The sequence below is a fragment of the Pempheris klunzingeri genome, chromosome 22 (genome assembly GCF_042242105.1).
Source record: "Pempheris klunzingeri isolate RE-2024b chromosome 22, fPemKlu1.hap1, whole genome shotgun sequence".
NCBI lineage: Eukaryota > Metazoa > Chordata > Actinopteri > Acropomatiformes > Pempheridae > Pempheris > Pempheris klunzingeri.
In genome coordinates, this window is record NC_092033.1 from 3,062,935 (window position 1) to 3,088,612 (window position 25,678).

Genomic DNA, 25,678 nt, shown 5'->3' on the forward strand with positions numbered 1-25,678 from the left:
AAGAAAAGAGCATCCTCTTTTGTTTTGCTCCAGTAAATGTTCGCAAAAACACGCCGTTTAGATCTGGGGCCCGTTTGTGATGTCATAAGGGGATCTGTTGATCATGTGACCTCCTCCAGCCCCTTCAGCAGGCTGACTTTCCTCACCCACTCACCCACTCACCCATAGTTTTTTCCTCACCAACACCAGCTCCTGGTAACGTGAAGATGGCAAAGCTGAAAAGCGGCAGACTGTTCTGTTCTGCTGCAGAGAAAAATAAACCATTTGAACACGTTGCCACGCCGGCCTGTTCTGGCAGAACCTCAAAAACACAAACATGAACTCTAAAATGAGGAAGAACAAGGGAGCCTGGATTTAACAGCGCAAACCCGGGGCTCAGCCTGCTCTGGAGCGGAGCCAGCGAGCCTGAGGCTAAAGTCAAAGTTAGCCCATGTGGTGCCAGGACTGTGCCAGTGTGAACACTTTCTCCGCCCGAGGCTAAGTCAGGCTAAGTGCAGTGTTAAAAGCCCTAATGTATTTGAATGGGAAAATATAATAGTTAACGATCAAGCCTGGAGAGATGGGAAAAGCAGCATTGGTTGCTAAGTAACAGATGAAACTGATTGGAGTGTTGAGGACCTCCTAACCTGAGATCAGACAGGATGAGGATAAGACAATATTCCTAGAATTAGTCAGGATCTGCTCCTGTTGCACCAAATTGATAAAAAAGAAACTCTGTTTTTTGACTCTTTAAGTTAAGAACGTGGCTTTTCTCTGGTGGCTCTCTGACTGTCACTGATGTTTGCTGGGATACGGCCTTCTTCCACATGATGGCAATACTGGACAATTTTTGAGGAGAGCCGAGCGGCAGAGGATGTTTCCCACAGTTCAACAGTTCATCACACAGCCCACACACCTCTAATTTAAAGGGTCGATTATGGGATCAAACGTGGCTGCGGTCCATAATATTATAACAGTGGAGCTGGAGATTGAGCTCAATTCATCAAATTAAATTCAGAACTTATCAACATTCATTTCTTTGCTACATTATTTTTAATTAAAACATTTGATTGTGTGTTTACTCTTCTGACAGAATCCCCATAATTCACTTTAGTATTTAGTGAATCATTATTCTGTAACTGTAGTATAATGATCGTGCTTTTTCCTCTCCGTATTTAATTTGGTTAATTATCTCCTTAAGGTAAATCAGGCGCTTATTTTCGGATCAGCCAGATGAACACGTCACATCTAAATATGACAGAAAGGCTCGGCAGTAATCAGATTACTGTAACGCGTTACCAGCGGAGGTAGCTGCGGTGCGCCGTGCGCTCCGGAGTCTCCATAAAAGTTAGTGCGCACCGAGCCGAGCTGTCAGACTGGGGAGAGACGCGGCGCAGCGAAGACTGGAGGCTGAGAAGTGATCGATCAGGATCAGCTTCGATCCCACTCTGAGAAATTAATCTGCTCATTCAAAGTGAGCGGGTGTGACCCTCGGGGTGCCTGACACCCGCCAGCAGGACGCAATTAACGCGCATTATCCGCCGGAGTGTGAACAGGCTCCTGGTTGTTTCTGGACTCCATCGGAATAAAAAAGGACAGGGGAGGTTTGGATGCAGGTGAATCTGGGCTGTGCGGCGCATGAGGTGCCCACGCCGCCGCCTTAGAAGAAGAAGAAGAAGAGGAAGAAGAAGAAGAAGAAGAGGAGGAAGGAGAGGAGGGAGATTCGTGTCTGATTCTCACAAGGCTTTTCATTTCATCCGGGAAAAAGAAGCCACCACTCCCGTTTTTTTTCCCTCCAGACCAGGACGCAAATGTCCCCACATCACAGACAAACCGCTGGATTGTAGCAGCAGCCCCGCAGATGGTTTGAACGGGCGTTAAGGTGCGGAAGGGAGTGGGACAATTACAGGTAAGAGCCATTCAGGCGCCGTTTTCTGGGGCCGATAAGAGTTTCCCCGCCGGTCAGAGTGAGTGCGCGCAGTGAGCCTCTGCAAGTGTTTGATTTGGAGAGCATCAGCGTCCAGTCAGGACTGAAACAAGCAGCACACAAAACGAGAATTAGGCCTGTTTCAGCTGTCAGTCAGTCCCCTGTGAAAAACACCCATTTATCTGCAACTCAGAGGTTTCTTAGAATTACATTTCACTTTCTTCCAGCAGAGCTGCATTGCAAATGTTTTCTTGCAGTCATTTTTATGTTCCTCCCCTCAGTGCAGCGCTGCCTCACACTTATTTTACTGGAATTATTCTCATTTTATTTGGTGCAGAGTTTGAACATTTCCTCCTAAGACCAAACTCCTACGTAAAAACTGATGGATTTGAGTTAAATTCAGTCTGTGGCTTTGGTTAAGTGCAGTTTTCCAGTTGTTAGTCCCTGTCGTGGAGTCTGGAGGACAGAGACTAGACACCCAGGTGGGGTTGGCGGTCTTTATATCAGCTGTGCAGCATTTTGTATTCGTCTCTGTGCTGTAAGATCTGTGTGTTTCTTGCAGCCTTCATGATGCACAGATCTGATACTGTATGTAGAGGCAGATCTCGTGGCTTGGTGTCATTGTGGCATGACCAGTGTGCTCCCTGTCAGAGGAGCTGCCAACCTGCTGCCAGGGAGGCGACTAATTTTAATAACGTCGTATCAATTTGACCTCCTGCACTGAGACTAATGTCAGCTCACCTGCTGCAAATTGTGTGGTGATGAAATGCGGTGACACACCGTGGAGGTACAGGCGGGCCGATCCGGACACTTCCTCTTCCTCCTCCTCCAACACCTGCCGCCACACAACTAATGCAGGGACAAAAGGAAGGGGACATGCTGCCGGTTTAACACGGGGGCGATGCAGCAGGAATAAATGTAGACTGTATACAGTGGAGCAGATTGTTGGGTAATTGGGAAATTTCTCAGAGGTGGAGCTGCTCAGAGGGTGAAAACGGAGAACACGCTCAAGTTAAAACTCAAAGAGCAGCACATTTTAGCACATTGTAGCTGTGTGGACAGACCGCTGGTAAGAGAACATTTGTCTTCATAACATTAGCTTCCTCCTCTCTCACCTTTTTCCTGACCTTTAGATCTACATCACACAGCCAGAAAAACTGCAGCTGCACCCGCCGACCTTTAAACATTTACAGCATTTCTGCCTTTAAAAAAAACACAAATACTTGTAAACTAAACTAAACTCTTGCTTTATTACTTTATTGTGTGATGAAAAATAGAATTAAAGCACTTTTACCTCGTAACTACACACATTCACTCATACTTTACTTCAGTGTTACCAGCTTATCCTACATCTCCTCCACTACATCTCACAGGGAAATATTATACACTGTGTCGCACTACATTTACCTGACAGCTGTAGCTTCCTCTCGTATGGTGACTTTACGTTAAAAAAAACTTGATAAATTCTTAAAAACACTCTACAGTGGCTTGCAGCGTATGGCTGGATGGTGTCTGCGAGCTCTTCCACCAAAGAGACATTTATCCTCTAAACCTCTCAGACAGTTTCATTTCAACAACTGTTCAAGGCCCAAAGAGGTACAATTATCCAAAATTTCACACACACAAATAAAATATTCAGCCAAAAGTTAAAAAAAATATGAATATAAATCAGGAATACATGAATAAATTGGTACTTTGGCTTGAATAAAGGATGCGCGTGCTCCCTCCACCACTGCTGCCTCTCAGCATACAACAGAGGGCTGCAGCAAATCACAGAATGACGTCACCTGGCAACTTCCAGCAACTTTTGAGCAGCCAACAGCTACTTCCTCGGCAAAGCACTGGCAGCCCCAGCAGGCCCTAATTAGCTGGAAGCGTCAGCATCAGCTCCTCCACGATCGGGGCTGAAGCGGGGGGCCGCCTGGCTCAGGTCAGGCCGGTCCCCCTCCAGCTGGGAGACCTGGTGCCGACCGTCTGGCCAGCGGCGGCGGATCAGCCAATGTCACCTTTTTCCGGCGGGTCACGTGACCTTGTCCTCACACCACCTCGCCATTGATCCAAAAGGATGACACAGAGGCTTCATGGTCCGCTGCTCCTCGCCAACCAGGCCGACCCGGCGCTGCCTCCGAACAGCTGTGACATGCGTCACACCGGCAGTAGGAGGTCTTTGAATGTGTGGGCATGCCCCAGTCTTAGTTACTTCTTCATACCTATTCATTTACTTCTTCTTTTACTTTCTCCTGAACATTTACAAACAAGTGCTTTGAAAAATCTGGGACAGTTACTTTGCATCAGAAAGGCACCATTACCAAAGCAAATGATGGGAGACTAAAATGTAAGATATCATTATTAAAGCATGAACACAGAGCAGAACGAGGTGTTCTTCTCTGGGCCTTATTGTCTGTAGATGTACATTTGTTTATGGGTTAAACAAAATGAGACACAAGCTGCTAATACGCTGCTAATGGATTATATTTTGACCTGTCACAGCAGGAGAAGCAGCAATGTGAATGACAAAATAATAATGGCTATAATAAGATAATATATAAATATATAATAATTTAGCTGCTTCAGTTTCTGGGTCCTGTGAACTGTCACAGCTTACTGGGACACCTTAATGTTATTAATGACACAAGTAACATCAGAAATGTTTCCTGCTGTGACAAACTTGCCGTTAGTGAGCTTTAGAGGTGCTGGGAGGCAGGTTTGGCTTTATGCTAAGCTAAGCTAACGTCTCTTTACTCCTGCTTCATTTGTAAATACAGAATACATTCAATTAATTCATTGAAAATTGAGGTTGCATGCACAACTCTAAACCTATCCAGGGTGGATCCCGTCTCTCACCCAGTGTGATCGGCTCCAGCCCTCCGCCAACCCTCAAGGATGAGCGGCCGTAGCCAATAGATGGATGGAGTTCTTCCAGCGTGCACAAAGATGTGACTGACAGACAGACAAAGACTCTGCACATCGATCTGCACACTTGGTCCTGTCTGATAGCTCTACCTGGCAGCACTCTGCAGACATGAGGCTGATGTCAGGAAACATGCTCCATCTAGTGGACGTCCGTTCTCTACTGGAGCATCTAACACAGCCAGGCCACTGTCTGTCTGCTAATAGGTGGTGCAGGTCAAACAGTATGATGTTTCCATCATGTTTTAGCCTTTCTGCACCATGTTCTCAGGTTAAGGGGGACAAACGGACATGAGTTGGTATGAGCCCCACATTGATCCATACAGTAGGTTATATGCACTAATATCAAAAGTGCTGCATTACAAGCTGTGCACACTTCCTGTCGGCGTGGTCGCCTCGTTGTTAACGTTGTGTGGATGCAGGGAAGCAGACGGTGCAAGAATAATCTATTGTTGAATTTTGCTCAGTCGAGGTTATAGTTAATTGATAAACTGAATAGAAAGCACCTGTTTTTTTGTTAGCTTACATGCTAACTAGCTTTGAACTACACCGGCTTGATAAAATAACCTGGTGGAGCAGGTGTAGAGTGACAGCTTTCAGAATGAATAAAATTGGGTTCAACTTTTACATTGTTGACTGTGTTTTAATCTGTGATCACGTTCACTTCTCCCATTGGACTGAGGACCTCCTAAAGGTGCATGCTGGTGGCCAAACCCAGAGTTAGGTGACTTGTGAACTGTCCCTGAGTTTGATTGTTTAGCCCATGTGGCCCAGTCCTGTAACTAACGGACCAATAAAGAGTCCTGTGGAAGAACACCAGTGTGATAAGACAGCTTCACTAATTCTGCTCAAAACTGGTGGAGCAGTAATCAGGTTTTTCTCTGTAGTGAAGACGAGACTGGACGTTTTTTGCAGTACTGTAGAAAAGGCTTTTAAATGTGTTAAATGAAACCTGAAGTCCCAGTACAGTAATCTTTCTCTCCAAACCAAAGACTCGCAGAGAGGTCAGATATTGGCGGCTGATTGGCTCCCACCACGCTGGTGTTTGATGTGAGTAGGAAGGAAGCAAGGTTTTTGTTTTTTTTACCCCCCCCCCAACTCTCTTTCTCATTCTATTTGAAGTGCGGCTCGATTTGCTCTCGCTGTTTCATTTGCAGTAAAACAAATTCACCAGCCACTGAATAAACAGCAGCTCTGTAGAAATGATGAAACAATAGAAAAGGGTTCCTATACATTTTTCACGCCGACCTCTGTCTTCCTCTTCTGATAAGATTTTTCTCTCGGTTGCCTGCTGACAGTTTGTAGAAGGGTTTTATTTTGACGGCTCCTCTCTCTGTGTTTTATATTGGCTGCTGTTGTTCAGCCAAATGTGTGATAAATGTGACCCTAACTGCCATCGATTTTTACTTTCTCCTGCTTTAATACCCTCTAACCACGCTGCTGGTAGAGTTTAGATCCAACACTGAAATACAACCACATTTCCACGATTTTTTCTTTTGCAATAGTTGCAGAAAAGTATGGACAAGTGTACAGTATATTCTATTTTATTATTAATTTATAAAATAATGTTCGTATCTGCTGAATTTGAACCCAAAAAACTAGACAATGGGCCCATAGGTAGAGTACGATGATCAAGATCAATCTTGAGCTGCCGGCAGTGGCAAAACAACAGCAACATATTTAAAAATTAAAATAGTTCAGAACGGGATTTTTGTCTTTTTAAAAACAGTTAGATTTTAAATAAAGTGAGCAAGGTGCATAAAGCAAACCTTGACCTCATTTTTGTAATAGCTACTGAAGTGCAGTGCAGATGTATTTGAGTTCAACGTGACTTGTAGGTGCCTCAGACAGCAGCGGAGAAAGGATTGCAGTGGCCGTAATGTAATCCTTTGAGGCAACAGTGCCAGTCAGTCAAGTACGTCCACTAAAAGTGCCTCCTAACATCACAGAAAGGATCGCTACAAAGACAGACCTGTAAGAGCCTCTATATTGCTCGGTTTGAAGTCACCAGACTCCTTTGACAAAACCAGTAATTTTACACAGGAGTTGATGGACTACCGCGGTCTCGATCAGTTAGTTTGTTTGTTATTGTTAAAGTTTGCTGCTTCAAAAGGTTAGTTCAGATCCAGCACAATATTAGTGTAACATTTAACAACACAAACAAACTAACTGATCAGGGCAGCAGTAGACCAGCCACTTCTTCCATGTTCTGCAAGGAGAAATGACTGTTTTCGTCAATGGAGTCTGGTGGGCGATACAAAAGCTGTCAAACAAAAGGATCTTCCAGGTCTCTCTCTGTAGGGATCCCTTCCATAATGCTGTCAGACACTTTGAATAGCAATCCGAGCCTGTCAGTGGCAAAAACAATAGTTAATAGCTGTACTTTGATCAGGCACAGTCGCCCTAAAGGATTATATTCTGTGTTTTGGTGCCAGCGGAGGTGATTTGCGGTACCAATTCCAAAAGTTCCAAATTATGTAAAAACAGAACCCAGGTTTAAAAATCTGTCATCTTTCATTGAAACGTTATACTAAGTGATAAGAATGACGACCACAGGACTGAAAAACATTGCTTAAACCCTTTAGATGCTCCGGTGAACCTTTACAGCAGCAGCCATCTCCTCTACGAAAACATCAGCGCTAATTAATCTTTCCAAAATAGCTAAACCGACAAAGTTACTTGAAAGTGCTGCTTGTTTTACAGCTATGATCAGCAGGAACATAGAAGTTAATGCAGAGTCCGAGGCCGTCCTGGACTTGTGCTTTCTGTGCACGCGCTGTATTTCTTGGCGTCCCAGAATGCCCCTCTGCCGGGACAGCCCTGGTCTTTGTAGTTCCCACTGTGCTCCCCTTCATCCAGCAGTCCTACTCCGGTTAACTGTGATCCTATTTCATGCAGATGGAGAAAAGGAGGGAGAAGGAGAGGAGACAGAGGGAGAGTGAGAGACACTAAAACGAGACAGAGAGGGAAAATGGAGATCCGCTGGTGTGTGTCCAGGTTTTTTCCCCCCGCGTGGCCGTTTTTATCTCTTCAGCTGCGTCTTAGTGTTGCTCTCTGTGTGGCCCAGTGGCTTATAAACATGTGCCCGTCACGCAGGATAACTCCAAAAGCCTCCAACAAACACACCAACGCACATTTTGGACAGCAGAAACATCTTTCTCTCCCACTCTCTCCCCGTCGCCTTGCCTTCTTTTCGATGGCTGATGGTTGGTGCAGAGCTGTGGGCCTACAGTACTTTCATGATGTGAGCCAAACCCATCTGGGACTCAATATCCTGTTTACCAGCTCTCAGCACTCTGAAAACCACAACAATACTGAACTGAGGCAGAAGTTCAGAACTCATTACAGTTTGTTCAGGTCACGGCCAAGGTCGAAGCCTTCTCCCTCTCCGGTACTCTGCCACGCCGTCTGCAGAGAGCTCACTCTGTTACTGCCGCCTTTTCTCCTCTGTTCCCCCAAATCTATACATGTTTTCATGACAGGCTTAGGGAGCAAATCTCCCACATCTGAGGAGGGTATTTTGATCTAGTGGATAATTGACTGAGTTCAACAAAAAGTGAGCTATCTAACACAAGATTTGATTTGAAAAATAACACTGATGTGGTGGATTTCTCTGCTGTTATCTTCCATTTTATATATCCGCCCGTGAACCTTGACTCCAGTCAGTGATTACCTGCATTTCTCTGAACGTCCGTCAGCAGTACGCCCTTATTTCGTTCTATTTTATTTCACTCCATCCTGGTGTTCATGCTAATCATGGAGATTCTTGCCTCGACTGCCGGCTGCTTTATTTGTTCGTTATGAGGCCGATAATCTACAGTCATACTAGACAGGAAGGAGAGAAGAGTGGAGCATAATGGAAATGACTTACTGCGGTCACTGTGACACAGAACATGTTAGAGAATTAAAGACAAGAAGAAGTTGACCGAAAATGACGCCATGTTGGAGAAGGCAAGATCTGGTAGTGAACTCATAAACTGTACAAAATAAAGTTTAGAGGAAAATAGACGATAAAGCGATTATGCCTTTGGGGCTGGACGACGTGGTGACTAACCAATCAGAGATCACCTCTGGCTCCAGAAAGCCAAGATGGCGGCGCCTGTAGAGCAAAGCTTTGCTGGTCTTTAAATGATGCACAGGATCATTTCAGTTGTGGTTATTGAATTGATTATTAATCAGAGTACATTTGATGAGACTAAATGAATAAATACCGAGGTGGAGCCCTGAGGTGACGTTAATACGAGTTAAAAATCTGTAATTCAGTAAAAAATACAGTGTAAATCTGCTTCTTCCTTTCAATGCAACATTTTAATGCCTTTTAAGTGCAGTGGCACCTCCACTGTGCAGCTTTAAACCTCCAGTATCGCCACCTCAGCACCGACTTAATCTCTGCATAGTGGTTAGTTTCATTGTGACATTAAAGCAAGTTTTTCCTGAGTGTTTCAGCTCTGAATACAGTGTGTTCAGATCATTTGGCACCTGGCTGCTTGTTAGAAATCAGAGGTGGAAACAGGCTTTGATGTACAGACATGAACTACTTCACAGAGAATTTGTTTTGTTCATTAGACGTGTGCATATATATATATATATACACACACACACACACACACACACACACACACACACACACACACACACACACACGTCTATATGTGAATAAATTATATTCTATCAGTGCACAGCTGCTTAAACAAGCAGAAATCTGAACAGAGGAAGGTGTCCTCTCTGTGCATCTCTATTTGTGATGATGATTAAATATTCATTTTGGTGTATGTAGTCTATGTGGAAAACATACAGAGTGCCTTGTGTGTGTTGCAGCCTGGCAGAGTTTCAGCCCCTCCACACAGTCGCACTGAGCTGTACGCCTCATTTGGCTCACTCTGCACCCCCGGGCTATTTAACCCGGGGGCTGTAACCTAAAGACCTGATACTGGCAGCCTGTGGCTTTCAGTCTGACCGCTCTCCCCCACTTATCTGGCAAATAAGCCGTTTTAATTGCTTACACACAGAGCCCTATCAGGCCATGTAGTGAGCATGGAGATAAGGGTTACACAGAGTCAGGCATTAGTAACAGGATGAGAGGACCGCAGAAAAACAGAGCTGCGGGGTCCCAAGAGGAGGAAGAGTCAGGAAATAGCTATGGCCATCCTATTAATTTCAAACTCACAGAGCCGTTTCTCCAGCTAACTGTAGGGCTCAGGAGATGGCTGCTGTCCGCCGAAATCAAAGCAAATTTGACTCATAGCGTGCAGAGTAGTGACAATATCAATGGGTGTAAAATCACGCAGGATAATGTGCAAAACGACCTCGATGATTCCAACTCCTTTGTGCGTTTGTGCAGACGAAAAGGGGAAGAAAGATGTTAAACACTTGCAGTTAATTCACCGTCTGAATTAGTCTGGCAGCCAGGCTGACATCGGTGCACAAACACTGACAGTAAACACAATACAGCAAGGACACGGCGCATAATGAGTGGCAGGGCTTCACATTTTTAACTTCACTTCAAATTAGCCCACACGGGTCATTTAGAAAGAATCGTGTACGGCTTTTTCTTTACTTTCCAAAGCTTTATTTTAGCGTTTTAGTTGACATCCAGTCATTTCACAGGCTCCAGCAACCTTCCTTTCCAAAGAGATTTGGATTGTTGAAGTTTCACTGTGTATTGTTTTGACCCATGTGGCCCGCATGAAGAGCTAGTCAACACAGCGGCTGGGTAAATGTCAGCTACACTAGGCTTCTAATGAGACCAGAGACTAAGAAGAGGGCTGACACCATCATAGGCTCTGTGCTGAGAGGCTCATTTACATTCTACCAGGCGACAGCTGGAGATATGAGGGGAGAGAGGGAGAGCGATGGAAACAGAGGAAGCAAGAAGGAGCCGGTGAAATGAAGAGGGGAAAAAAAAAAATGTGTTAGTTTTCAGTTTGCAAACATCTCTCAGAAGCAGAGATGATCTCACTGGTTGAGTTAAACCTACAAGGGTGAAGCAGAGATGGATTTTCTTCTGGTTAAAGCTGCAAAAATCAATATTTTTACATTAACAATGACGACAATGTTGCTCGTAGAGACAAACCAGAGTTGGGAATTAGCTCTATAGAACATTTTAGCTAATTTTTTGCATTTTGTCTTAATTTTTGTCCCACATGTTAATTGCTTTGGTTCACCGCTCTCATCATAGACAAATTTAGCCACTAGCTGGTGAACACAGTGGAGCATGTAGCTGAGAAAGTGGTGGAGACCAAAATAGAGCTACCAGGAGGATGAACATCGGATGTGAGTTTGCCAGCTGGACAGAAACATGTCTGCTTGATGTGTAACTGTTGTTAACACGTTAGTCATATCAACCTTATTAGGTGACAAAATGACACGGCTGTGTTCTCGGAGTGACCCAGATTTGTCGACTATTAGATGATTTGATCTAAGGAGTCTGATTTCACAGCTCAACGGTCATCGTGGCGTGAAAACATGGTTATTAAACGAAGCATCACTTCATTTCAGATTTAAAATGCGTCCAAAAACAAGTAGGAAGCATTTTAATTAGGTGATTCAGTTAGCTTAGCTTAGCATAAAGACTGGAAACAGTTAGCGTGGCTCTTTCTAAACGTAACAAAATCTGCTGAAGTACATTACGTAACACATCATATGATACTTTGATCCAAGAGAAAAAGTTAACGTGGGGTTTTTATGTGCAGGACTATTTCTGGGAGTTGGTAAACTAAGTGACTGCACCTGGCTAAGCTAAGCTACCTGGCTGCTAACAATAGCTTAGTAGCGTAACTCTTACCAAGCAAGCAGATTAGCTCTTTTATGAATTCTATGTTAAGTACTCAACCACATGCGTGTGAAATAGCTGCCAATGATGCTCCTCTTTTGTTCAGCCATTAGAGAAACTGTGTGTGTGTGTGTGTGTGTCTTCTCTGAACTAATAAGGTGATGCTGTAGCTGCACGTACACACACACATCTGAGGAAAAGCAAAGAGTGCGTGTACTAAGAAGAGTGTTCACAAACCCAGAATGTGATCTGACATCAGATGACACCACAACGTTGTTTGTCTCTCTGCTCTTCAATGGAATAAAAATGGGTCCAACAGACAGACAGACAGACAGACAGACAGACACATTTGTGTATCAGTCTTAATGCTGCTAATGTGCATACTCTTAACAAAACTTAGTATTGATACTTCAGATATTGATCCACCCGATCCTAGAGTGAAACTGAAGAGAGAGCATGATGCGAGTGAGCAGAGAGCTATTATTATGAAGCCCCGAGCTCTGCTGCTAAATACAGCAGAGCTTTCAAGTTCAGACCAGCCATATTAGCCCACAGCCATCCAGATAATCTAGTTTGCTAGCTTGGTGACCTTTCAACAAAATGATGCAATGATCACCAATGAATAACAAAATAAGTCACTGTATCTATTTCTCTATCTATCTTCTATCTTTCTAACCAGGATTTGTACTTTGCTTCCAAGCTTCTGTTTTATTATTTACATGTATTGTTCAGTTTACTTTTCTGCATCTAAGAAATAATACATTAAAATAATAGTAAAACTAGTATATTCCAAATCTGCCTACACTTGATGTAGGCCTCAAATATCACACAGTATTTTTGTGGAATCCTGTTTTTACAACAGCTGCCATTCTTGCAATCTGACAGAAAAAAACCCCCAGACTTTCTGATGTAGAATAAGGAGCCGTGGAGGCGGCGATGAATACAGTCGACTTCACGTCCTTGCCTCTGTAGCTCCCTATCCTCTGTGGCTCAACGTCAGGCCACTATAGGACTTGTAGGAGAGAGAGAGAGAGAGAGAAAAATGCAGTCACAGTGGCTTGTGAGTACAGTAGCATGACAGAAATGAGTAACAGCAAGCCTCCAGACTGCAGAGCCCTCCGAGCTCCAGTCTCAAGGCTCTGGGATCTGCTGGTTTGTTGATGCACCCGCCAGATGTTCCAGGTGCCACTTGAGAAGGATGCCAATCTGCTATAGTTGCCGGACAGCTTCATGTTCAAATTATTCAATTAGCAATGTGTTTTGGCCTGTGGATTGCAACACAGAACGAGACAGAGGATTTTTATTATATGTTGTTGTGCTGAACAACTCAGCTGAAGACCATCAGACCCTGTTTGCAGCCTTTGTGCAAAGCTACGTTAGCCGGCTGCTGTTGGTAGCTTCAGATATGAGAGCAAGAAAGAGAAAAAGCGCATTTCACAAAATGTCAAGTGGGAAAATGTGATCATAATGCTCCATGTCTCTTTTGTGATTAATAAAATTTACAATAAAAAGGACCGTGTCCAGACGTTACTCCCTGAAAACGATGCTTCCTCTCTGGCAGCTTCATAGAGAGGCTGAGAGGCTCCCCCTGTCGGCCTCTGCAGGCATAACTAATCAATCGTAAGTGTCAACTTTCAACAAGTAGATCACAGATCAATACCTCTGGCAGGAAGGTAACTCTGCTTCACAGGACTTTTTATATTTATAGTTATGGCACATTTATAAATAAGTTTCCCTTAACTTAATTAATACAATCTATCTTAGAGACGTAAACCATCCTACCCTTGATGGTGTTGTGCTCAAACTTTCGTGTTGTCTGGAAATGCCAATAAAAGTGTGAACATAATATCCTACATTTAAGCTTTTTACAGGAAAAATATATTCAGACATTTTGATTACTAATTCTGTGATTAGTAATTTTATATTTATTTTGTAATTTTGCTAACTTGTTCGCCACATCAGCTTCTGCAGGTGATTTTTCAGTGTTTAAAACAAACTACATGCCCAGTTTCTATTAATCTTTGATCGGAACTGAACAAACTGTCTCAATTCAGTGAATTGATTTGTAATTTCCATGTGTACTACAAGGGCAGAATTGCTTTATGGCACAAAACAGGAGGTGGGCACTGCTCTTCCAGGGCGAAGAGAGCTAAAGCTTTTTAGTCTTTCAGGTGATGGCAGGAGGAAAAAATCACTTCATCATCTTCAGGGCGGGGGGACAGGAATTAACACAGCATGTGGAAAACGTGGTTCCATGGGGACAACCTGTTGTACTAACACTAACAATAATGTGAGATAGAGGTGACCTATATTCTCTACCACTTCCCCATTGGTTTCCAAAGATTATAATGACTATAAATTCACGTTATGTTGTGGCATCAGCTTTGTACAAGTGAAATTTCTTCTATATCAGCATCCAACTCCAGAATCCTGGCTTCTCAACCATTTCTATCACAGGATGGGCTGATGTCAGTTCAGTCCGGTTTCAGTCCAGTTTGTCGGGTACAGCAGGTGTAATCTTTGGTGAAATCCAAGTCCAGAAATAAGCGATACACTGCACTGATGGAGGGTGCCACACTAAGTCCTGTGACCAGTCAGTACTGGGTCTGTCAGAGGAGGATGACCCAGTGAGCTTCACAGCTGCCTTATTCCTCTGAGCTGCTGCGCACATCGGCGGAGGGCTGATTTGCTCCTGATAGCTTCAACGGTGAACTGAACGTTTCCTTTTCAGTCACTCTGAAGGACACAGCGCAAATAAAGTTCTCAAAAAGTCAGCTTTAATGAGTTTAAAGCAGCAAAGGAACCAATTACATTGTCAAGCTCAAGGTGCTGGCAGCTAATTACAAAACCCAGAGTGAGGAAACGCTTGCAATGAGCAGTATATCTTCCTCAGACAGCACACCTGAGTGTGGAGAGTCATCGTCGTAAGGCGGCATGAAAACACACCGTATCGGTCTACAGCAGAGGAGACTGTCCCATTCTGACCAGGTGGGCCGTTAAAGATTCACCACATTAGCAATTTATAACAGGAATCTGCTGATGGTTACTGTCTTTAAGCTTCTCTGCCTACAGCAAGGGTTGAATCTACCTTTATGTTATGTTCTTCTGCCTTCAACTTCCTTTGTTAACCAATGGGAGCAGCAACAAAACACAAATGTTCAAAATTAGCCAAATAAAGAGTTCAGTAAGTGGTCACAGATTTAAAATGGTTCCAATATTTACACCCAGTGACTCCTAGAAGTAGGAGCTAACCACCACTTAGCTAACTGCATTGCTAAAACCAATGTTAGCTTGTTAATTAAAACCCATTTAGACTGATGAGTGATAAAGTAGATAAGTAGTAATATAGAATCAATCAAAACGTTTAACAAATTATGTGAACTGGGAACATTTTTTAATTGAATTTCACAAAAAAACCATCAGATCACTGGTCACAAACCAGGTGTCTGATGCCTTTGTTGGCTCCAGAGCTTCCTTAAATAAGCGAAAAAATAACCCTGATTGCATTATGGGAAGTGTAGGATTCTGGCTTCTTGGAGATTGACTGATACAACAGATTAAAAGAGTCGAGGTATCTGGACCTCTGCTGCATTGGTTTTGATCATTTTTCTGTGAAATCTGCCTCGTATGAGTCCCATATCTTCATGGAAGTGGAATACTAATGAAGCACCGAAGGAGAACCCCGCTAATGTGATTCAAGCCAACTCTTGAGAGAAGTGGTCTTGCACTAAAATGGTGATAATCTTTCACTTTACAGGCAGGCTGGGTTTAGATTACGAAAAGGTGTGGAACAAGGAGAGAAGAGCTTAAATGAAATGTAAATATCCCCAATCAGAGCATCAGCACACTCCAGCAATTTGCAGTTGCTTCCCGAAGTGTTGGAATAAAGTGCCTTTATTCAAAGGTGTGAGCTCTGGTAGGCACTGAGGAGCATCTGCTCAGCACAGCACCGCCTATACGCTCATAATCAGCCTGAAGGACGTGTGTGAGAGTGGCACATCAACATAACAGAGCCCTGTTGTAAAGGACACACTGATATTTGCAGCTAAAGAGAAATAGTTTGGCAAACCATTCAGAAAATGTCTATTGATTTTGCTTGATCCTGGTTTGAATTTGAAGAGATTTGCTTTGGTGATGAAAAATACATCTGTTCTGACAGAATTATTTCTGACATGTAAGTGAAGCTCATATCAAACACCGCTCAAGTTGTTTGCTCTCTTGAAGCCGTCAGAGGATGTCGTTTCAGGGAATGTAATCATCTGGTTTATTAAAAACCAAGCGACAGCGACTTTCTCTTCCAAAGTGGAGAAACTTTTCAATCAGTAACTAGCTGCCTGGTTACCACAAGAGATGGAGCAGTAACCAAATTAGCATCGCTAGCTGTGTTTTATGGGAATCATTAGGATGGTCAGCAGACAGCTGTGACCTGCTAACCACAACCACAGAGTCTGTCTGTCCCCTCCAGTCTTCTGTCTAATAATCACAGGCGAAGCTGGCTTGTAAATGTGCAGGACTGTTATCAGACTGTAGGCTTGGAGTCTATGTGAAAGCGTAATGATGCCTCCCAGACTCAAGTGTTGTGTACAGAAATCAAATAATTTATCAGAAACTCAGTAGCACGTCATGATTCTAGGAGTTGTTGTAGGGGCATTAAGTAATTATCACTTATAATGAAGCAGGAGCCAGAATAACATCAATTAAGTTTATCTCCTCCAACAAAACCACCACACACCAAACTCCTCACAGTCTTTTAAACACAGAGAAACACAACTTACTATGATATATAATAATATGAGTGATTTTTAGTGTCATGTCTTCACTGCCGAGCACCTGAAGTACAGCAGGTCATTGTTGACTCACAGTATGTGTGACAATAGTCTCGACTTAAAGGCTGAAGAAACCGTGTTTTCGAAAATCACGACTTGCATCGAAAAAAACAATTCATTTGAATGAGGCAGCGTTCAGCCTGACTTGACCACTGCATGAAAAATTCATTTCAAATCATTTAAATGTGGACCACAAAGGGCTCCGGCGAAGAAACGCAGCATCGTCCACAAAAAGAGTTCCTCAATATTTGCTACAATGTCTTTTATGCACACTCCTGCTAAAAGATAATGTGACTGTGTGCGTGCAAACCTCCACATCAGGAAATGTGTAGCTTGCAGGGTTTTGCTTATGTTAGGATCTACCACACAAGCATCGAGATGGAGGAGAAAACGATGTCTCCTTATCGCCCCGTTCGTGTACAAACCTTCGTTAGTGGGATATAATGTAAACTCGTGCTCGTGTTTTGATGTCTGACGAGCCTTTGAACTGGTTCACTTTTTATCGCTGGCAACACAACAACACCACCACAGAGGTTTCAGCGATTTGCTGAGGGATGAATTCAGTTTGAATAGTCTTAGTGTGGTGGTTGGTCAGGATGTCAGAGGGGCGGTCACACCGTCCTGCTGTCTTTGTGGACTCCTGTCTTTCCATCCTTACTGTCTCCGTCAACTTTTAATAATCTATTAAAAGCAAAAATGCCTACTAATGAGTATTTAGGGTGGAGTTTCACAGAGAAACTGCAAATGTGTGGAAATGGATTTTTCTAGGACGGAAATTTCGCACTTGGTAGCGTTGGCTCACTGAAGCTGATGAAAAACCTTGTTATCTATGACAAACATTTTGGGCAATAAGGCAGAAAAAGCTGCTTTAATGCTGCCATCACCGGATAAAATACAGTTGGAAGACATTTGTTTGGTGCGAGGCTTGACTGAACCTCACCAGATGCTTGTGTTCGCATGCAGTTGAACCTCTGCGTTGAACCTGCTTCCCGTCTTACGACACGCTGAGCGCCATCATTTACCCGTCCAAACAACACGTCAACAGCTCGCAGAGTGACAGGCCCTTTAATGCCAGAGTCTCAGGAGATTTCAGTCGACGGTTTACTATGTACGCAGTGTCATGTGGCTGCAGAGGTTTTTAAAGGGAACTTCTGAGTGATAGTAATGAGCTCTAGAAAGACAGCAGCGCTGCGGTTGTAGCCGGCACGGCGCCCAATTATCTGCTAGCACCTGTCGAATTTGGTCGTGGCTGTACGGAGTGGCACGGCATGCATGCATTCCCACCTCTCTGCTTTCTACTGTATGTCCTCTATTCTCTCATAATGAGAGAGGGGGGGCTGATTTGGCACGAGCAAAGTCAACTGTACATTGTAAAGATGCCTGATCAAACTAATCCACTTCTTTCTGAATTGTCTTTTTTTTTTTTTTTTGGCAGTTTTAGATGAACGGCAGATTTGGCCCCGACTGGCTCTGCTCATTAAAGAATTACTGGAATCAGTCCAATCAGCGTGCAGCATTCAAACTGGAAGGATTCCACTCGGCAGGTTTTCCTCATCAAAATTAGAAGAGCTGCTGTTGACTTCCAAGTCGTATTCACATGCACCAAATCAAACAGAGATGACAAGGGATGAGAGAGCACACATGAAAACTTAATTAACGATTTAATGAACTCTGTTTGTGCACATCCTAGTTGTGCTGCAGCGTGTTTACAGGCGCTTAAGTAACCAGATTACAGGATGGGATTAGGAAAACCTCCCCGGCTTTAATTTCCCCCGGAGAAAGTCGATTTCTTGCCCACGTATGCAATGATAGGCACCTAATGATGTGTTATCATAGTCAATACACTTCCATCCAAAGTCAGACTAAAACTAACCTCCAGAAGGAGAAACAAGTTGAAAATGTGACTATTTGGTTTCCAGCATTCAGGCGTTGGTGGTGGAAGGAAAAGATGTGTGTGTGCGCTCACAACGAAGCCTGTCCTCTCACTCAAACACACACACACACACACACACACACACACACAGAATCAGGAGGCAGTGTTTCTGATCACTACTCCAGTAAAAATGAGTTTAAAATGCCGACAGTAGAAGTTGTGGTGCAGGGGAGACATCTACTCACTAACTTCCTGCACACATGTGTAGGGTCACTGTGTCCAGGTCACTTCAGTGCATATCAATGTCCTGATTTCTCTCTGAGTTTTAAGGGTTTTATTTTTTCCGGACGCTGAGTTGCTTCAGAAACAGCCTTGTATAAATGGTGGGCGGGCGGTCCAATCATTTCTGTAACTTTACAAGAGACGACAATCCGACATTCACGTCACTCGCTGATTGGCCAGCTGTGCCGAGACGAGAGAGGGAGCCGAGTTTCTCTCTCTCTCTAGCTCTCTTTACATTCTTTACACAATAATTTCTGTCATCGTTCATGTAAACAACCCCATGAAGGCCTTTAATTCAGTATTTAAACTCCTCTCTGTTTTTTACTTCGAGTTTAGCTGTTCAGAACGACCAAAAACTCTTCCGATATCTGACGGGTTCTCGGGCAACATGTCGTACAAACTAGTTCTGTCTGAGCCTAAAGCAGCTAACAAACATGGCCACTTTTCCAGTTAGACTCAAATGACCTTTGCTTAGAGCCAAAGTCGGAGAATTTACTTCTGGTGCAGCAACAACAAATCACTGGAAGGATGGCAGTGTGGAATGATGGGCTTTATGAATCTTTTTGGTCTGAATCTGAAATCTACATCCATACTTCAACTGGATGTTCTAACTTTGTAATTTGTACATTTAGATTTTGGTTTCTCTGATGTATCAGGCTCACACACACACACACACACACACACACACACAGCCCTCTGGTCCTCCCTTATGTTGCTGATAGATGATGTAATAACTTGCCGAGATGTAATAAATTGTCTTTACATGGCGTACAAACGCAATAAAGTTTGGTGAGGCAATGAATTCCCAGATAACATCACAGTATCACATTATCCTGCTATCATGTTATGTGAGGCATAACATAATGTGAAACGATGAGCCAATAATGATATTAGCAATAATAAGGGACATTAATGTGATGAAATTCTCCTGTTTCTTTATCTGCAGTATTATTATTGCACTTAGTACCACGGTATAACTTATTAATCCAGCACACATTGTTTTCTCACTATAGACTCCTTTAAATAATGTCAGTCTATCAATTATCATAATTAATCTAGGAATTAAAATTCTCTTTTCCACTCAAGTGTGAATGAGGTGAATCACCTTTAATGGAAACAGGAGAAAAATACACTTCATTAATAAAAGTCAGTTGCTTCTAGAAAACTTCTCTTGTAAACAGAGGTAGACGAGCACTGAAAACTTTGCTGTAACTATTTGAGCCTGAAAACATCCAGATTAACAGATTTGCCTGCGTTTGATGGTCGTACACACACACACACTGCTCCCTGCGTGGCCCCGTCCTTCCCACCACAAGCATTCAGACGGCAGATTTTTTTTCCTCATCTTGGATGTGAACTGCACCCTGAATTCCCTGCAACAGCGACGGATTCTTTAAATGAGGAATTTCATATTTTAGCATTCATTGTCATATATTACATTTTCCCCAACAAAAGGAGGACCGGGGCCACTATGCTCTTAATCACTTAAATCCACATGCAATCTGGCTCAGCCATCTTAGCCGGGGCCGCGGATCCATTAGTCCCTTCTCATTTCAGGGGGAGGGCTGCCAACCTATTAGTTCTGCTATGCTCCGCTAGATTTCCATATCCCTCCATTTCAACATTTTCTGCAAGAAAATGGGAAAAGTTGCGGATTAATTCCAACTAATCCTCCATTTTTCTATTGCCTTTAATTACTTGTTCTGGCCTCTGACACTCTGAATGGTCATCAGCAATAAGTTGACTTAGCATGGGGTCCCATCTTATTGTCAAAGAGAACGGTCTTGTGTCTGTGTTTAAGGGGTATATCTGGAGGGTTTAGCCTGGCATTAGCACACACACACACACACACACACACACACACACACACACACACACACTCTTTGATTTCTGCTCGGAGAGATTCTTAACTGGATGTTTTTGTCTCACTATTGAGCCGTGTTAACACCACTTGAGTCGACTTTCGTCCCTTTTCATGGATTTCCACTCCTGCAGAAAACCTATTTTCTCATTCCACGGACCTTTAGTTCAATTTAACTCTCGCCGCTCATTATCAACAGACTAAATTCAGGATATGATTAGACTGAACAGCCCACTGATCTCGGCCGGTTGGAGGTTTCCCTGCACAGCTCTGGTTTTCGTACCTTTGTACCTCCTCCTCGTATGTTCTCTGTCTGCCGTGAGAAGATTGAACACGACTGAGGAAATATGGCCTCCGAGATCCGCCGTGACCCCCCCCACACACACACACACTCCTCTTCCTCCTCCTCCTCCTCCTCTTCTCTTCCCACTTCCACCCCCCGGCAGTCACACAGCACACAAGTCAATGTGACCGCTGAGGCAGAGCAGCCTTTTCATACCACTAACGTTCAAAGCAGGCCCAAACGGCCCGATGAAAGCAATCTAATACCACAAATTAGCCTGTCACTTAGCCAGGATTATAAGCCTCACGAGGACCACGGCTAAAATAAGTTGAGCCTCGTTGTTCCGTGATGTAAAACAGCAGGGAGGGGAGTGTAACCAAAAAAAAAAAAGAAACAGGTGCAATTTAATTTTCAAGCCTGTGCGCTCTGCTCAGTCGCATTGTGTAATTAAACTGTCCGGCCTCTGTGTCCCAGCAGCCCTCGCCGGCCCGTGGCGAGAGGGGAAGCCTTGTTCGGGAGCCCTGCCTCCGCCCGGCACGCTGCACCTCCGCTCCGACACGTGAGAGAGGTCGACGCGAAAGAGCAGGAGATAAGAGGACGTTGATTTATGGCTCGTGCCGGCGTAGCTTGTCAGTCGCGGCGCGTTCATGACCGCCGATGGTGTTGTACTACAAAGACGGTCAGAATGTAAATACAACCTGTGCAGGAGTGTGTGGATCAGTCCTGATAAGCCGGCGGGGCTGCCCTCTCTCTGATTTCTTCTCCTTCCTGTGCGGCTCTCTTTTCCTCACATGCACACATATTATCTTACTATGATTACAAAAAGGATTTCATAGGCCGGGACTCACACCACCTCGCCTCAGGCTTACTGCAGTCAGGTGTGGTGGTCAACAGAGGGCTGTGCTGCACCTGTAACCACGCCCACCAGTGATGTCACAGTGTACCAACACATCCTGGACTACACAGGTACATCCGCAAGGTGATTTAAAGCTGAGGTCAGCAAAAAAAAGTACCATAGTTAATTTAATCTACAGCTCCTGTAAGATTTAAAGGTCCCATATTATGCAAAATACATTTTTTAATCCAATGAAAACCGGTCTTGTTTGTATGTTCCTGTTTAACCTGATCTAAACCTCTCTAATATGTTTTGTGTCTTTATTTTGTCAGATTTGATGAAAAAACATATGACTCAATTTCAATGATCTTTTTAATTATACTGGTTTATTGACTTAAATCACCTTTTAGCTGACGTTGTACAGGTTTTAGGGATATGAAGCATCTGAAGATACTCTGAAACACTAATACAGACACAGGCCGGTCATTTTTGATCAAGTTTAAAGGATTAATGTCATAAATTTGAGTCTCTCAGACCAACAAACCAGAGGAAAAGACCGTCCTCTCTCTTTCTCTCCTGCTCCATCTTTCAGTAAATGTGTGTAAAAACCTCTAAAAACCTCCTGAATCCACCTCAAAACCATCCAAACCTAATGTGTTTTCTGAACATTAAACCATCTAAACCTGTTCTAGTAGGACCTCCAAAGACAAACGAGCCGAATATGGGACCTTTAAAGTTATAATCTTGAAGATCTGATCTTGTTCTGTGTAACATCAGTGAGTCGGCGGTTGGTTTACTCACAACAGACGCTGGAAAACACACAAGCAAGCTGAAGTGGTGGGTGTATTCTAAGAGTGTAACTGTGACCATGTTAGAATCACAAAACAGAAACATTAGACCTGCTGCACCTGAAGTGGGAAACCATATCTGAGGTTTATTAAGGAAAAACTATCAAAAACTAAGGGAGTCTGGAGGCCTGGCCCCAAAAAAATAATAAAATCTGGGCCGTCTGACCCAGAACTTCCATCATTAACCTACCAAATAGTGAAGAAATTGCCCTGAAAACTGGACCACCAGACCTCCATCTTCAGCCAGACTATCTAAACCACTTTATCTGGGGGGAAAACTGGGGAGACCTGAAATGTCAGTTGGGTTTGTGTGTCTATCGACTGAATTCAGTGTCGTTTTAATCAACGCACGTGCAGAACTTCATTTAAAAGTCAGTGAGCCACAGAGTGACTAATTAATAATGAAAATAATGAGTTAGAGCCTTAAAAATAAGAATCTACATTGGATCCTTTAAACACGTTTGCAATTTATTTTTCGGTTCCACATTTCCCTCAGGCGGCCCGATCTATCGTATTTAGAAAGTTCCTACAGACGTGGTGGGAAGTTGTTGCAGCTGCAGGTTTTACACAGAGGGGGAGAAGACAGAGATGGTGAGAGTTTTCCCAACTGCCTTCGACTCAGAACCCAGCTTGTCTGGTTGCTGCGTTGCACGCTGGCCTTTTTCTTCTTCTGTGGTAGTATAAATTGGCCTCTGTGGCTCTTCTGTGATGATCTCTCCCTGTGTGAGCCAACTCAAAGACGAAGAAAGAAGCCACTTGACATTTTTGATCACAGATCTCCTTCGTAAGAGCTGGAAATATCTGGACAGGATGTCTCCATTTGTAAATGCTCTGTCTCACATCGATGTCCTCACGTACGTTGAAGATGACTCTTGTTCGTCTGTTGCTAATGGCTCACTTTGTCATGAAGTCTCCACATATGAAGTCCTGCACAAATAGGTGCTATTCCATTCATTTTTCCTGTATTTGCTCAGCTCCTTGACATGAAACGTGGCATTCAGCGATGATAATTGGCTAACAGATATACCAGGGCTCTGCAGCTAATTAAAGAGTATCATAATCGTCTGTCAACTTCTCGGCTTTCATCGGTGCGACACTGAAAAGTTTCATTAAAGACCTAAAAATAGATTTCCCCCGTGCTCCAACACCTCACTCCTCACCTTTTCCTCTCATCACAGCATGCGAGAGCCGACTCCGCTCACGATTCCCCGGCGCTCATTGGCTGCAGCTAACCCGAGGTGGGAATTTTTGGGTTTCCGATCACACAGACCGAAGGAACTGAGCCTGTCACCAAAGAAAGCATTTATAGTCGCAAGTCAAACGGCCTCATGAAGAGGGGGAGGGAAGACAGAAAAAAAAGCACAACCCAAAGAAACAGCCTCTGTTATTGCTCTTAAACATGGGTGGAAAACTTGCGAACTCACGATTGCTCCTTTTCATATCACTTTGTCGCCTGTCTGTGTTCTCCACCGCTGCACAGTTCACATCTGAATTTAGACAGAGATTCTCTGCTTCTTCCTGTCTGCTCGCTTTATTATCCTGTTTAGCTTTACAAAGCGTGAGGCGGCTGCAGCCTTGACAGCTATATCACACAGAGTGCGCAAATATCACAATTTTTTGATTGACATTCTCCTCTTCTGTGGCTCCGTTAAGTGTTTATATACCTTCCATTTTCCTTCAGCTCCATGCAGAGCCTCAATAGAACTACAGAAAAACTCAGCAAGGCTTTAAAGCCAAGTTAATCAGTTTAGACTAGACTAGAGACCCTTTACTCATAATGTAGCCTGTTTATTATTTCACACAGCAGAGAAAACGTACAAAAAGCTCCTTCAGGTGTTTAAACTCGTCAGGGATGGAGGATATGAAGGTGCAGAGGGTGAGAAAGTATCCAGAGAGCATTACGCTCCGACACGTACGGGCACAGGACTCAGACACCGGCTGTTTGTTTAATAATGATGATAAATGGCGGGCTGCCTCCGAGTGTAATGTATTCCTATTCTCCTATGTGATTTCTGAAATAGCCTTTCTTCCTGATGTTTAAAGAGAAGTCGGCCCCGCTGTGACTTGGAAATGAATAGCAGTTGTGTTACAGTAGCTGTGATCAGTCCCTCCACACTGCAGTCAAGATTTAGCTGTAATTTGATTGTGTTTAAATGAAATAAACCACATTGTAAAGCTCCACCTAAACAAAGCTAATTTCATCATGTTCTTATTTGTTCTAGCAAAAGTACATTTGTTCTGAAGAAAGGACAAAACTCTTGCCAAAGAGACACAATCAGCCAAGTTTAAGGTATTGTTTTAGGTTCAAAGTAACATTAAAGGATGACTCTGGTATTTTTAAACCTGGGCCCTACTCTGTTACAGAAAGGATCCCTGCAGAGATGGACCAGTAAAATCTTTTTTTTTTAACCAGAACTAACAGTTTTATTGCCTGCTGCAAAGCCACCAGACTCCATTAACAAAAACAGTCATTTTGTATGGTAGTTTCTGGTCTACCACTGCCTTCTTCAGTTAGTTTGTTTGTGTTATTGTGCGACTTTGGTATTTCAAAAGGTTAGTTTGGATCCAACAAAACATTTGTGTAACACACAATAAGTCAAACAAACTTACTGATTGAGGCAGCAGTAGAACAGCAGCTCCCGTGTTCTGCAACTTAAAATTGCTATTTATTTCAATGGAGTCTGGTTGGTATGAATAGCGTGACGCAACAGCTGTTTTCGAGTTAAAACAAAAAGGATCTTACAGTTGTATCTCTGCAGGGATCCCCTCTGTAATGTTGTCAGACTCTTTGAATAACAGTCTGAGCCTGTCAGTTACAAAAACTACTTTTAGTGGATGTACTTTAGTCTGAAGGATTGAAGGTTTACATTACAGTAACTGTAAGCTTGTTTGCCACACGATCTACTGGACCAATTCAAAAAGTTTTTGCACCTACCGGTCATTTTGAACCCATAATATTCAAAAATGATCATTTAAAGGCTCTTAAAACTTTTTTCTTTACAATCCTACTATGACCAATCAGATTTTAGCCACTTTAGAATCCAAATCTAATGATAGTTGTTGTTTCTTTTTTGTTTTTAACCTGCGTAAATGATCGACAAGAGATAATTTTCATTAACTTGCATACCTCTGTCACTAATTTAGTCAAAAATACACACATATATACACATCTACACACATATATTATTTTGTAATTGGTGATAAACAGATTTTAAAAGTGTGTGTAAAACGGCTTTGCTGCAAACTAAAACTGTAAATGAAAATACAATTACAGAACAGTAA

General features: G+C 43.2%; 1 protein-coding gene across 1 annotated transcript in view; it reads left to right on the forward strand.

Annotated features, from left to right (window-relative positions):
• The first annotated feature begins 1,877 nt into the window (after positions 1–1,877).
• Positions 1,878–25,678, forward strand: part of LOC139222064 (chemokine-like protein TAFA-2) — a 51,671-nt gene continuing 27,870 nt past the window's right edge. Inside the window, exon 1 of the mRNA XM_070854031.1 lies at positions 1,878–1,888. The gene's annotated coding sequence lies outside the window, so the exon portion shown is untranslated. The remainder of the gene's footprint in view (positions 1,889–25,678) is intronic.